Consider the following 12,718-nt stretch of genomic DNA (forward strand, 5'->3'; position numbering starts at 1 on the left):
AACACATACAAATGGCGTTGGTGGCCCAGCAGTTTCAAGATTTGGTCTTGGTGGGTGGAAATTGGAAGGTGTTTCCATAGAGATAACACCCCATTGCAAACATTTTAAAAACTTGCGAATCATTGGAGCTGCCATAGGCCCCAATATCAACCGCTATAAATTTGTATTGTGCGTCTGCGATGGCCATGAGCACAATGGGGAAATATTTTTTATAGTTAAAATATTCAGATCCAGATGCAGCAGGTTTGACGATGCGGATATATTTCCTGTCCACTGCACCCAAACAATTGGGAAACTGAAAAATTTTGGGGAAATTTTCTGCTACTTCCAGCCAACTCTCCGTTGTGGGATGTGGTATAAATTTACCATGTCAGAGTCCCACAATGCACGACAGGTGTGCTTCACAATTCCCGATATAGTGAAAATTCCAAGTCTAAACTGAAAATGGAGTGACAAAATGGATTCTCCAGTTGCAAGGAATCTGTGAAACAAAAGCAAGGCAAAAATTAGTGCAAAATACCAGCAATGACATCTACTATATCATTGTCTAAGGGTCACTTCCGTCTTTCTGTCTGTCTGACCTTCTGTCTGTCACGGATATTCATTGGTCGCGGCCTCTGTCTGTCATGGAATCCTAGTCGCTGATTGGTCTCCCCAGCTGCCTGTCATGGCTGCCGCGACCAATCAGTGACGGCCACAGTCCGATTAGTCCCTCCCCTGCAGTCGGCGCCCGCTCCATACTCCCCGCAGTCACCGCTCACACAGGCTTAATGCCAGCGGTAACGGACCGCGTTATGCCGCAGTAACTCACTCTGTTACCGCCGCTATTAACCCTGTGTGACCAAGTTTTTACTATTGATGCTGCCTATGCAGCATCAATAGTAAAAACATCTGTTAAAAATAATAAAAAAAATAAATCATTATATACTCACCCTTCGCGACGCTCCGGTGACAGCTCCATGCAAGCGGCAGGTTCCGGTGCCGTGTCTCCCGAAGGTCCTGCCATGACGTCATGGTCATGTGACCGCGACGTCATCACAGGCCCTGTGCGCCTGCGCGAGAAGGACCTGCCATGACATCACGGTCATGTGAACGCGACGTCATCACAGGTCCTTCTCGCGCAGGCGCGCAGGGCCTGTGATGACGTCGCGGTCACATGACCGTGACGTCATGGCAGGTCCTTCTCGCACAGGCGCGCAGGGCCTGTGATGACGTTGCGGTCACATGACCGTGACATCATGGCAGGTCCTTCTCGCGCAGGGCCTGTGATGACGTCGTGGTCATGTGACCGAACCACAAGGGGCCCTCGGAAGGTGAGTATTTGCTTATTTCTTATTTTTTAACCTGTGACATATGTGGCTGGGCAATATACTACGTGACTGGCCAATATACTACGTGGCTCTGCTGTATACTACGTCGCTGTGCAATATACTACGTGACTGGGCAATATACTACGTGACTGGGCAATATACTACGTGACTGGGAAATATACTACGTGACTGGGCAATATACTACGTGGACATGCATATTTTAGAATACCCGATGTGTTCGAGTCGGGCCACCATCTAGTTACAGTTAAAAGTGTGCTTTAACTGTAGGATATACAATAATAATGGCTTACCTAAGAGTCACCATCAGACGCTTCGCCGGTGAAACTGAGAAGCGGCAATATGTATCACTTCTTGCGATGTTGTTGGAACTGATTGGACACCTCAAGTCGAAGTTCTCCACTTTCATCCACACGTAGCTGAAAAACTTCTAACTCCATGTATAAAGTAGAATACACCCCACGTGTCATTCTCCGTGCTGTGATTGGCTGGATCCAAAAACGTCAGTGGCGCAGACGCATGATGCGCTGTCTCTCTCGCTCCTTCTCCGGAACAAACGCTTTCAAACGATTCACCTCAAAAGTTAAATCCACAAATCTTCAGAATGTTTGCCATCACGCCTTCCATCTTTGCATATACAGAAACACTGTATATTTGGGTTTTCAGTAGAGAATCACGTTTGGGAGCCTCCCATGGGCGTTTTTAAAAACCGGATCCGTCGCAAAACGGATAAAAAACCAGACGAAACGGATGAAAAACTGATGCGACAGATCCGCATCCGTCGCATCAGTTTTTCACAATTTACGCCGGATCCGTCGCGCCGCCGGATTCAGCCTGACGGTAAAAACCTGATGTGTGAAAGGAGCCTACACTGTGTGCAGAATTATTAGGCAAGTTGTATTTTGATCACATGATCCTTTTTAAACATGTCCTACTCCAAGCTGTTTAGGCTTGAGAGCCAACTACCAATTAAGTAAATCAGGTGATGTGCATCTCTGTAATGAGGAGGGGTGTTGTTAAATGACATCAAAACCCTATATAAGGTGTGCTTAATTATTAGGCAACTTCCTTTAATTTGGCAAAATGGGTTAGAAGAGAGATTTGGCGGGCCCTGAAAAGTCCAAAATTGTGAGATGTCTTGCAGAGGGATGCAGCAGTCTTAGAATTGCCAAACTTTTGAAGCGTGATTACTGAACAATCAAGCGTTTCATGGCAAATAGCCAACAGGGTCGCAAGAAGCGTGTTGGGCAAAAAAAGGCGCAAAATAACTGCCCATGAATTGAGGAAAATCAAGTGTCACGATGCCATTTGCCACCAGTTTTGCCGTATTTCAGAGCTGCAACGTTACTGGAGAAACAAAAAGCACAAGGTGTGCGATAATCGGGGACATGGCAAAGGTAAGGAAGGCTGAAAAACGACCACCTTTGAACAAGAAACATAAGATAAAACATCAAGACTGGGCCAATAAATATCTTAAGACTTTTCAAAGGTTTTATGGACTGATGAAATGAGCGTGACTCTTGATGGGCCAGAAGTTGGATCAGTAAAGGGCACAGAACTCCGCTCCGACTCAGAAGCCAGCAAGGTGGAGGTGGAGTACTGGTATGGGCTGGTATCATCAAAGATGAACTTGTGGGACTTTTTCGGGTTGAGGATGGAGTGAAGCTCAACTCCCAGGCCTACTGCCAGTTTCTGGAAGACAACTTCTTCAAGCAGTGGTGCAAGAAGAAGTTGGTATCGTTCAAGAAAAACATGATTTTCATGCAGGACAATGCTCCATCACATGCCTCCAACTACTCCACAGCGTGGCTGGCCAGTAAATGTATCAAAGATGAAAAAATAATGACATGGCCCCCTTGTTCACCTGATCTGAACCCCATAGAGAACCTGTGGTCCCTCATAAAATGTGAGATCTACAGGAAGGGAAAAAAGTACACCTCTCCTCTCGGAACAGTGTCTGGGAGGCTATGGTCGCTTCTGCACGCAATGTTGATCGTAAACAGATCAAGCAACTGACAATCTATGGATGGAAGGCTGTTGAGTGTCATCATAAAGGTGGCTATATTGGTCACGACTCACTAATTTTTGGGGGTTTTGTTTTGGCATGTCAGAAATGTTTATTTCTAAATTTTGTGCAGTTATATTGGTTTACCTGGTGAAAATAAACAAGCGAGATGGGAATATATTTGGTTTTTATTAAGTTGCCTAATAATTCTGCACAGTAATGGTTACCTGCACAAACAGATATCCTCCTAAGAGAGCCAAATCTAAAAAAAAACCACTCCAACTTACAAAAATAATAAGCTTTGATGTTTGAGTCTTTTGGGTTGATTGAGAACATAGTTGTTTATCAATAATTAGAATAATACTCTAAAATACAACTTGCCTAATAATTCTGCACACAGTGTAAGATAAAAAAACTAATCAATTTGAGTTGAAATGAAGTGCACTAAAATTTTTAGATACTATACAGAATGACACAAAAATCTTTCTTTTGCCCCAAATCTCTCACTTTTGCAAGAGGTAATACCATAAAGTGAAGTGGACCCCAGTTTGTTACCCATGTTTTCATGAGCGAGGTAATACAAGACATATAGTCAAAAAGTTTTGTTAGGACAAATATCAGGGCTCTGAACAAAAGGGGAAACCCTTATAATTTTGGAATAAATTGGCATATTTTCAGAGCTCCGTTGTTCAAGAGCAACAGAAATCTCCCATAAAGGTACAGTGCCTACAAGTAGTATTCAACCCCCTGCAGATTTAGCAGGTTTACACATTTGGAATTAACTTGGCATTGTGACATTTGGACTGTAGATCAGCCTGGAAGTGTGAAATGCACTGCAGCAAAAAAGAATGTTATTTCTTTCTTTATTTTTTTTTTAAATTGTGAAAAGTCTTTTCAGAGGGTCATTTATTATTCAACCCCTCAACCCACCAGAATTCTGTTTGGTTCCCCTAAAGTATTAAGAAGTAGTTCGGGCACAAAGAACAATGAGCTTCACATGTTTGGATTAATTATCTCTTTTTCCAGCCTTTTCTGACTATTTAAGACCCTCCCCAAACTTGTGAACAGCACTCATACATGGTCAGCATGGGAAATACAAAGGAGCATTCCAAGGCCATCAGAGACAAGATCGTGGAGGGTCACAAGGCTGGCAAGGGGTACAAAACCTTTTCCAAGGAGTTGGGCCTACCTGTCTCCACTGTTGGGAGCATCATCCGGAAGTGGAAGGCTTATGGAACTACTGTTAGCCTTCCACGGCCTGGACAGCCTTTGAAAGTTTCCTCCCGTGCCAAGGCCAGGCTTGTCCGAAGAGTCAAGGCTAACCCAAGGACAACAAGGAAGGAGCTCCGGGAAGATCTCATGGCAGTGGGGACATTGGTTTCAGTCAATACCATAAGTAACGTACTCCACCGCAATGGTCTCCGTTCCAGACGAGCCCGTAAGGTACCTTTACTTTCAAAGCGTCATGTCAAGGCTCGTCTAGTTTGCTCATGATCACTTGGAGGACTCTGAGACTGACTGGTTCAAGGTTCTCTGGCCTGATGAGACCAAGATCGAGATCTTTGGTGCCAACCACACACGTGACGTTTGGAGACTGGATGGCACTGCATACGACCCCAAGAATACCATCCCTACAGTCAAGCATGGTGGTGGCAGCATCATGCTGTGGGGCTGTTTCTCAGCCAAGGGGCCTGGCTATCTGGTCCGCATCCATCGGAAGATGGATAGCACGGCCTACCTGGAGATTTTGGCCAAGAACCTCCGCTCCTCCATCAAAGATCTTAAGATGGGTCATCATTTAATCTTCCAACAAGACAACGACCCAAAGCACACAGCCAAGAAAACCAAGGCCTGGTTCAAGAGGCAAAAAATCAAGGTGTTGCAGTGGCCTAGTCAGTCTCCTGACCTTAACCCAATTGAAAACTTGTGGAAGGAGCTCAAGATTAAAGTCCACATGAGACACCCAAAGAACTTGGAGAAGATCTGCATGGAGGAGTGGGCCAAGATAACTCCAGAGACCTGTGCCGGCCTTATCAGGTCTTATAAAAGACTATTATTAGCTGTAATTGCAAACAAAGGTTATTCCACAAAATATTAAACCTAGGGGTTGAATAATAATTGACCCACACTTTTATGTTTAAAAGTTTATAAAAATTTAACTGAGCAACAAAACTTTTTGGTTTGTAAGATTTATGCATCTGTTAATAAATCCTGCTCTTGTTTGAAGTTTGAAGGCTCTAACTTATTTGCATCTTATTTCACATGTAAAGCACCATGGAATAAATGGCGCTATAAAAATGTATAATAATAATAATCTTATTAAACCTGCTAAATCTGCAGGGGGTTGAATACTACTTGTAGGCACTGTATGTAGGGAGGTAGTGAGTAGTTTGATACTACCATTTTTTTATGCAGTTGATGCTTCACAGGTTTGAAAAATCACAATTTGCATTTTTTTTACTGTCCCTTTCATTAATCTTTTTTGTGTGTTCTGAGGGACACACATCAAATTTTATTCTAGTTTTTGTAGTAATTGTCTGTATACACTTGGTACCCTTGGTGAACAAATGGCGTTAAGTTCCCAGATAATTTTACCTGGGATGCCCATTACAGGGAGCGGTTTGGTGGGTTTATTTGGCGGTCCCTACCTTCATATATTAGAAAGGTGCATGTGTGGGTGGTGTGGTTTGCAGGGGATAGGAGTGGACGTGCTTTACAGAGCTCCTGAAAATCCCCTAGTTTAAGCTATTTAAGCATACATTAAAGTGGATTATCTAACCCCAAAATCTGTTGGAAACATGCCAGGACTGAAATCCAATAAGAAAAAAGCTGACACAAAGAAGAAATTCCTTTTACAGTGTCGGAAGGTGCCTGCATGGAGACCTAATGGAGGCCTGCTTCCCTCAGAGAAAAGAAAAATTAGTCCCTTAAAGGAGACACAAGATACCGACCGAAAACTGAGGGAGTTGAGACATCAAAATATGCAGAAGATCAGCCAGATACCTATAAAGAAGAAAACTAGAGCTACAATGCCAAATAACCGAGACCCAGAGAGATTCCGGGGGTCTACAGTGGACTATGATGATGGGATGTGGTGGAGGAATACTATGATCGGACTCCCAGCGTTAAAGTTACCTGCGACGGAGATTCCTGTTCTGACCGACGCTATGGTGCTGGATGAAGGTAATCAAGGGAATGCCGGAAAGCAGCGGGGAGGATCACCGGCTTTGAAGATGAAGGACTGCGGAGGGATCTTCTCTGCGCCCGAGAACTCGCAAGTGGACTCCATCATGACGCGCCGGTGTTTGTGCCGGCGGGGGGAAGCGATGAGGATGCTCCATTATCGACAGACGGGAATGCGGTGAGTGTGCAGCATTACTTGGCGGGGTGCTCCGCTCTCACCGCATCTCGTGTACCGACTGTCTTATACACTTCAGCGGCGTCTGGGTCTGTCGCCGCTGCTATACCAAGCTGAAGGGGAGCGCTCATCCCCAGAACAGAGAATACTGCTCAGTACTGATCTAGATGCTGGGAGCATGAGAGAGGATTCTCCATTTATACAGCGGGAGGCCCCCTTTAGCTATACAGTAGCTGAAGAATCAAAGGGTCATTCAGTCACAGCCCGACGCTGAGCCCTACCTCTTGCGTTTTGTTGACAGGGTTCAGTCTCTGGTTAATGAAAGATTTGCTAAACTTCCTATTAAACTTCACCCATGTCTTTCTACTGGAAACTCATCCAGGGATGTCTTATGCAGTGATTTCGACAGGGATATGCAGCCGAACGACATAGATCAGGGTCTGAATGAGAAAAATGCACTATCTAGTTCACAAAAAGAAGGGGAGAATTTTGACTCTGACAACCCTTTTGATACTTCAACTTCCTCTGACCTGGACGAAAATGACTCTTCTAACGATTTTGACTCTGAGGAAATGGCCTCTTCAAATCTGTTTTCAGAGGGGTCCATTAAATCTGAGAATTCAAACTATTCAGGAAAAGTTTCAAAAAATTAAAATAATGGTAATGATAATCTTGAACAGAAGCAACCTTGCAATGAGACTAGTGATTATTTACCAGAATTGACGATATTTCTGCTTCTGAAATTTTACTGATGAATATATGCAAAGCCCTATTAACTTCAATTGACACTATAAGAAACAAACATGTGTATATGGGGAAAATAGACTTGTTGAAACCCGATTCTCTAAAACCTGATGAACTGAATCTACTGAGATCTTCATAAAGAGGCTCTTAAAGAACTATTGCTACTATTACCTAAAACAACTGATTCTATCCGTTTATTGCTCCGACTTCATTCCCACACACACACTCAATGACCTGATCACTAACGCAAAAAATAGTAAGACCCCCTTGCTTACAATTCCTCAAGATCTATTTGTTTACTCAGATTCTCTGAAACAAATTCAAAATGACATATCGTCCTTTAAAGGTACCTTCACACATAACGATATTGTTAACGATATCGTTGCTATTTGTGACGTAGCAACGATATCGTTAATGAAATCGTTCTGTGTGACAGCGACCAACGATCAGGCCCCTGCTGGGAGATCGTTGGTCGCTGAATAAAGTCCAGAACTTTATTTCGTCGCTGGACTCCCTGGAGACATCGCTGGATCGGCGTGTGTGACACCGATCCAGCGATGTCTTCACTGGTAACCAGGGTAAACATCGGGTAACTAAGCGCAGGGCCGCGCTTAGTAACCCGATGTTTACCCTGGTTACCATGCTAAAAGTAAAAAAAAAAAAAACACTAGATACTTACCTAACGCTGTCTGTCCTCCAGCGCTGCGCTCTGCACTCCTCCTGTACTGGCTGTGAGCCGGAAAGCAGAGCGGTGACGTCACCGCTCTGCTTTCCAGCTCACAGACAGTACAGGAGGAGAGCAGAGAAGCAGAGCGCAGCGCTGGAGGACAGACAGCGGTAGGTAAGTATCTAGTGTTTGTTTTTTTTAACTTTTAGCATGGTATCCAGGGTAAACATCGGGTTACTAAGCGCGGCCCTGCGCTTAGTTACCCGATGTTTACCCTGGTTACCGGCATCGTTGGTCGCTGGAGAGCTGTCTGTGTGACAGCTCTCCAGCGACCAAACAGCGACGCTGCAGCGATCGGGATCGTTGTCGGTATCGCTGCAGCGTCGCTTAATGTGAAGGGGCCTTAAGGCTTGTCTCGCCGGCTACAAGGACATAAAGAGGGAAAATAATCGCAAAGTTAGAGGTGTCCCAGAGTTAATCCACTCTTCCCAATTAGCAAACTACTTTACAAAAATGATTTCTCACCTTCTCCCACAAGCGAAAGGAAAAAATTTGATAGAAAAGACTTTTAGAATCCGCAAACCGATCAATCTCCGACCAAATACAACACGAGATGTGATATTGTCGTTCCGATCAACTCGAGTAAGAAATGAATTAATGGCGCTAACAAAAGACTCTAAAAAAAACCTCCCAGCTCCCTACCATGACAATTGTAGGACTACTGGGGTAACTAAAATATGGAAAAATTCAAAGGGGGAAAAAAAAATTGGTGACATCAAATTTTATTCCAAGGACTGCTAAAAAGAAAAAGAAAAAAATGCATTTTCTGGATATGACAATGGAGGGGGGATTGCGGAACTTGGTCCTGCCTCTGTCAATTCAGCAGTGACGACTGACTCCATTATCATCAGGCTATAAGATCCCATGGAGGAAGAGGATTCGTCACTGGCTGACCACTGTTCTGCTTCAGAAGGAGATTGTTTCACTGTCAGAGCAAAGCAGGGTGTACGCCTCCTCCGCGCAAATGCCTAACAAAACATACAAACCTAACTTAACAGTAGCAATTTTTATTTTTTTTAGTTTATTTATAAGTTTTATATTTGTTTATTTATACAACCCTAACCAAAGAAAGAAAGAAATTCTAAAAAAAAAAAAAAAAATCTGACTAGGGGATGACAAATATTGGGCTTTTGATCACTGTGAGTCAGGGATCAATGGAAAAAATCCCTGCTGTTACCAGGTGCCGACTGGCAGATTTCGTCAGGTGCTCTGTGCATGTGGCCTCCATTTTGCTCCAGGAATAGGGGGAGGTGGGCTGGGGAATATCGTCAGTACAGAGGTAGCGTGGAGGGGGGAAGTGACATCATTTCTTTTTAATCTGACTTTTTTTTTTTTAAACCGTGATCACCATTATTTGGCTAATAACTGCGATCACGTAACACAGGACCGGAAAAAACGGCCCTGATCACGTTCCCAAGAGTCTCAGCTACACCTAGGTAGCTGAAACCCCAGAGATTTTCTGACGCTAGAGGGCACTATTGACTTATTTCTCAGCGCCATTAAAAGGTGTGTCAGCGGTCGTTAAGGTGTTAATACTTTCCTGTCCTATAGAGAAGCCTACAACAGTACCATAGACCTGTGGAGGCATTTACATACCTGCTTCAAAACCATTCCAATAAGCAATAAACCTTCAGAGTTTAAAGGGAACCTGTCACCCCGTTTTTTGAGATTGAGCTATAAATACTGTTAAATAGGGCCTGCGCTGTGTGTTCCTATAGTGTATGTAGTGTACCCCGATTCCCCACCTATGCTGAGAAATAACTTACCAAAGTCGCCGTTTTCGCCTGTCAATCAGGCTGGTCAGGTCGGGAGGGCGTGGTGACATCGCTGGTTCTTCCTCAGCTTTACGTTGGTGGCGTAGTGGTGAACAAGCAGCGCGCGATCTGCGCTGTCATCCCTTTCGTCGGTGGGGGCGGCCATCTTCCTGGGGCCGCGCGTGCGCAGATCGAGTGCTCTGCTGCACGGGGCTTCAGGAGAATGGCCGCGGGATGCCGCGCGTGCGCATTAGAGATCGCGGCGGCCATTTTCCCAAAGCCGAGTTTGCATCTCGGCTTTGGGAAAATGGCCGCCGCGATCTCTAATGCGCACGCGCGGCATCCCGCGGCCATTTTCCTGAAGCCCCGTGCAGCAGAGCACTCGATCTGCGCACGCGCGGCCCCAGGAAGATGGCCGCCCCCACCGACGAAAGGGATGACAGCGCAGATCGCGCGCTGCTTGTTCACCACTACGCCACCAACGTAAAGCTGAGGAAGAATCAGCGCTGTGAACACGCCCTCCCGACCTGACCAGCCTGATTGACAGGCGAAAACGGCGACTTTGGTAAGTTATTTCTCAGCATAGGTGGGGAATCGGGGTACACTACATACACTATAGGAACACACAGCGCAGGCCCTACTTAACAGTATTTATAGCTCAATCTCAAAAAACGGGGTGACAGGTTCCCTTTAATTAATTGGGAAGAATATTCTAGCTCATAAAAATTGAGTTCCTGTGTTCAAGCTGATCATGCACGGATGTAAAATCTCGGCCACATGGATGACCAAAAACAGGTGAAAACAAGATCCAACAAAATAATTGGTACATGTTTATTTTACAAGAAAAAAAGATGCCAAATGTATATTTTTTTTAAAAAAAAAACTTTTTAATTCTTTTATTTTTTACTGATGTTGATGTCCTATCAAGTTCAGCCTGTGGTAGCTACAATGGCCTCTAAGTACTTCCCATGCATCTCCTTTCTCTGCATTATTCCCCACTCGTAGTCTGCATGACCGACAGCTCCCGGATTGTGTAGTCAAGCCTTGTGCCTTCAGTCATGCAGAGGAAGTTGGGGGCTGGGCGTAAGGCTGTGTGCACACGTTGCGGTTTTTTTGCGGTTTTTCCTGATAAAAACGCTATAAAACCGCAAAAAAAAGCATACAATAAGCATCCCATCATTTAGAATGAATTCCGCATCTTTTGTGCACATGATGCATTTTTTTCCGCAAAAAAAACGCATTGCGGTAAAAAACGCAGCATGTTCATTAATTTTGCGGTATTTTTGCAGATTTCCCACTAAAAACTGCATTGGGAAGTGTCCGGAAAAAAACGCGGCAAAAACGCATGCGGTTTTCTTGTGGATTTCTTGCAGAAAATGTCAGTTTCTTCTCAGGAATTTTCTGCGAGAAATCCTGAACGTGTGCACATAGCCTAAAAGTCGCATGTTCTGCATTTGTCGCAATTGCTGAACTAGCCACAACTTCTGGAAACTATTTCCAAAATGACTAATTAAAAAAAAAAAAAAAACAGACAGAAAGCGAACACATAAAATAGACTTTAAAAAGGTGCAAATTGAAAGACTTGAGAGCACAAAAAAACAGGCGGAAAACAAAAAAAGGTACAAATCCGATAATGAATCTGTCCCTAGGTGTCTTACCATAGCAGACCTTTTATTCACAAATGCCCTGTGAACTAATAAAGGTCAAGTCATGCAGAACCCAGCACAAGCATATGATTTATTGAAGAAAAAAAGTATGCATGCTCTGATATACAATATCAGTAGATACAGGTCCAGAGTATACTTTTGGCCAAATCACTAATTTCAAGTAGCTGAAATATTGTTAGTATTTATATGGCCATTGGATTTTCAATTTTAAAAAAATCTGTGACCATTGTTTTATATAATCTTGAACCTGATCGTAATATGATTTGTAATTATAGCTACAATTCATACAATGCATTTGGATATTTTGGCCATGATGGCTGTCACACTGCCGACATTAGTTTGGTGCTCCTGGTGGACATGCTGCTTGGTATCATACGGTAGAATGACATGGTATGATTCACTTTTTGTGTATTTTGTGTGAGATTAATAATTTTTGCACTTTGGGATAAGACTGAGTTTACTATAATCTAAATAAGTTGTTTTTTTTTCATCATATGTCCTAAGGTTTGCATCTCTGCAATGGCGTAGATTGTTGAATTGCATTAAAGAGTTCTCTTGTGGCAAGATTATTATATATCTTATATATTGGATGCATTTTTATTTATGACATTTATTATAGCCCATACAAATGTAACAGCGTGTCATCAGATCTTGCTCCACATCATGTATCCCTTCTTCCTGCTCTTACTCATTTTTTTCATGTCTTTGTATTGATAATATACCGTAATTAATAATTACTTTTTTGATAGATCATAGTGAATTTAGAATTTAGCGTCTAATATTTCTGAAAGGTGCACTAAGCAAAACATCTTTTTGATTAATTTGACAATTTGTACAATTTAAACATATTAAAATTATACTACATCATTTTTATTAAATTAATATATATATTTTTTTTTTACAAATTCTTTTTACTTTAAATCTTGAGACTAAATCCTAGTAGTCAATGCACATTGGCATGTTAGGGCATTTTTTTTTGTTACTATCAATATTGTGGGGGTACTTATAGGATCAAAGTATCTGCTTTTTTTTTTCATTGTGTAATTAGAAAAAACTACCAAAGATGTAAAGTCTTTGAATAATGCTGCATCTTGTTTCACTAACATTTAGTGATCGCATTACTCGTGTATATTCT

At 43.0% G+C, this 12,718-nt stretch overlaps 1 protein-coding gene across 1 annotated transcript in view; it reads left to right on the forward strand.

Annotated features, from left to right (window-relative positions):
- The window catches only part of PCCA (propionyl-CoA carboxylase subunit alpha), a 791,250-nt gene that overhangs the window by 84,924 nt on the left and 693,608 nt on the right, over window positions 1-12,718 (forward strand). The gene's annotated exons all lie outside the window — the stretch shown is intronic.

This window comes from Ranitomeya imitator, chromosome 3 (assembly GCF_032444005.1).
Source record: "Ranitomeya imitator isolate aRanImi1 chromosome 3, aRanImi1.pri, whole genome shotgun sequence".
NCBI classification, from domain to species: Eukaryota; Metazoa; Chordata; class Amphibia; order Anura; family Dendrobatidae; genus Ranitomeya; species Ranitomeya imitator.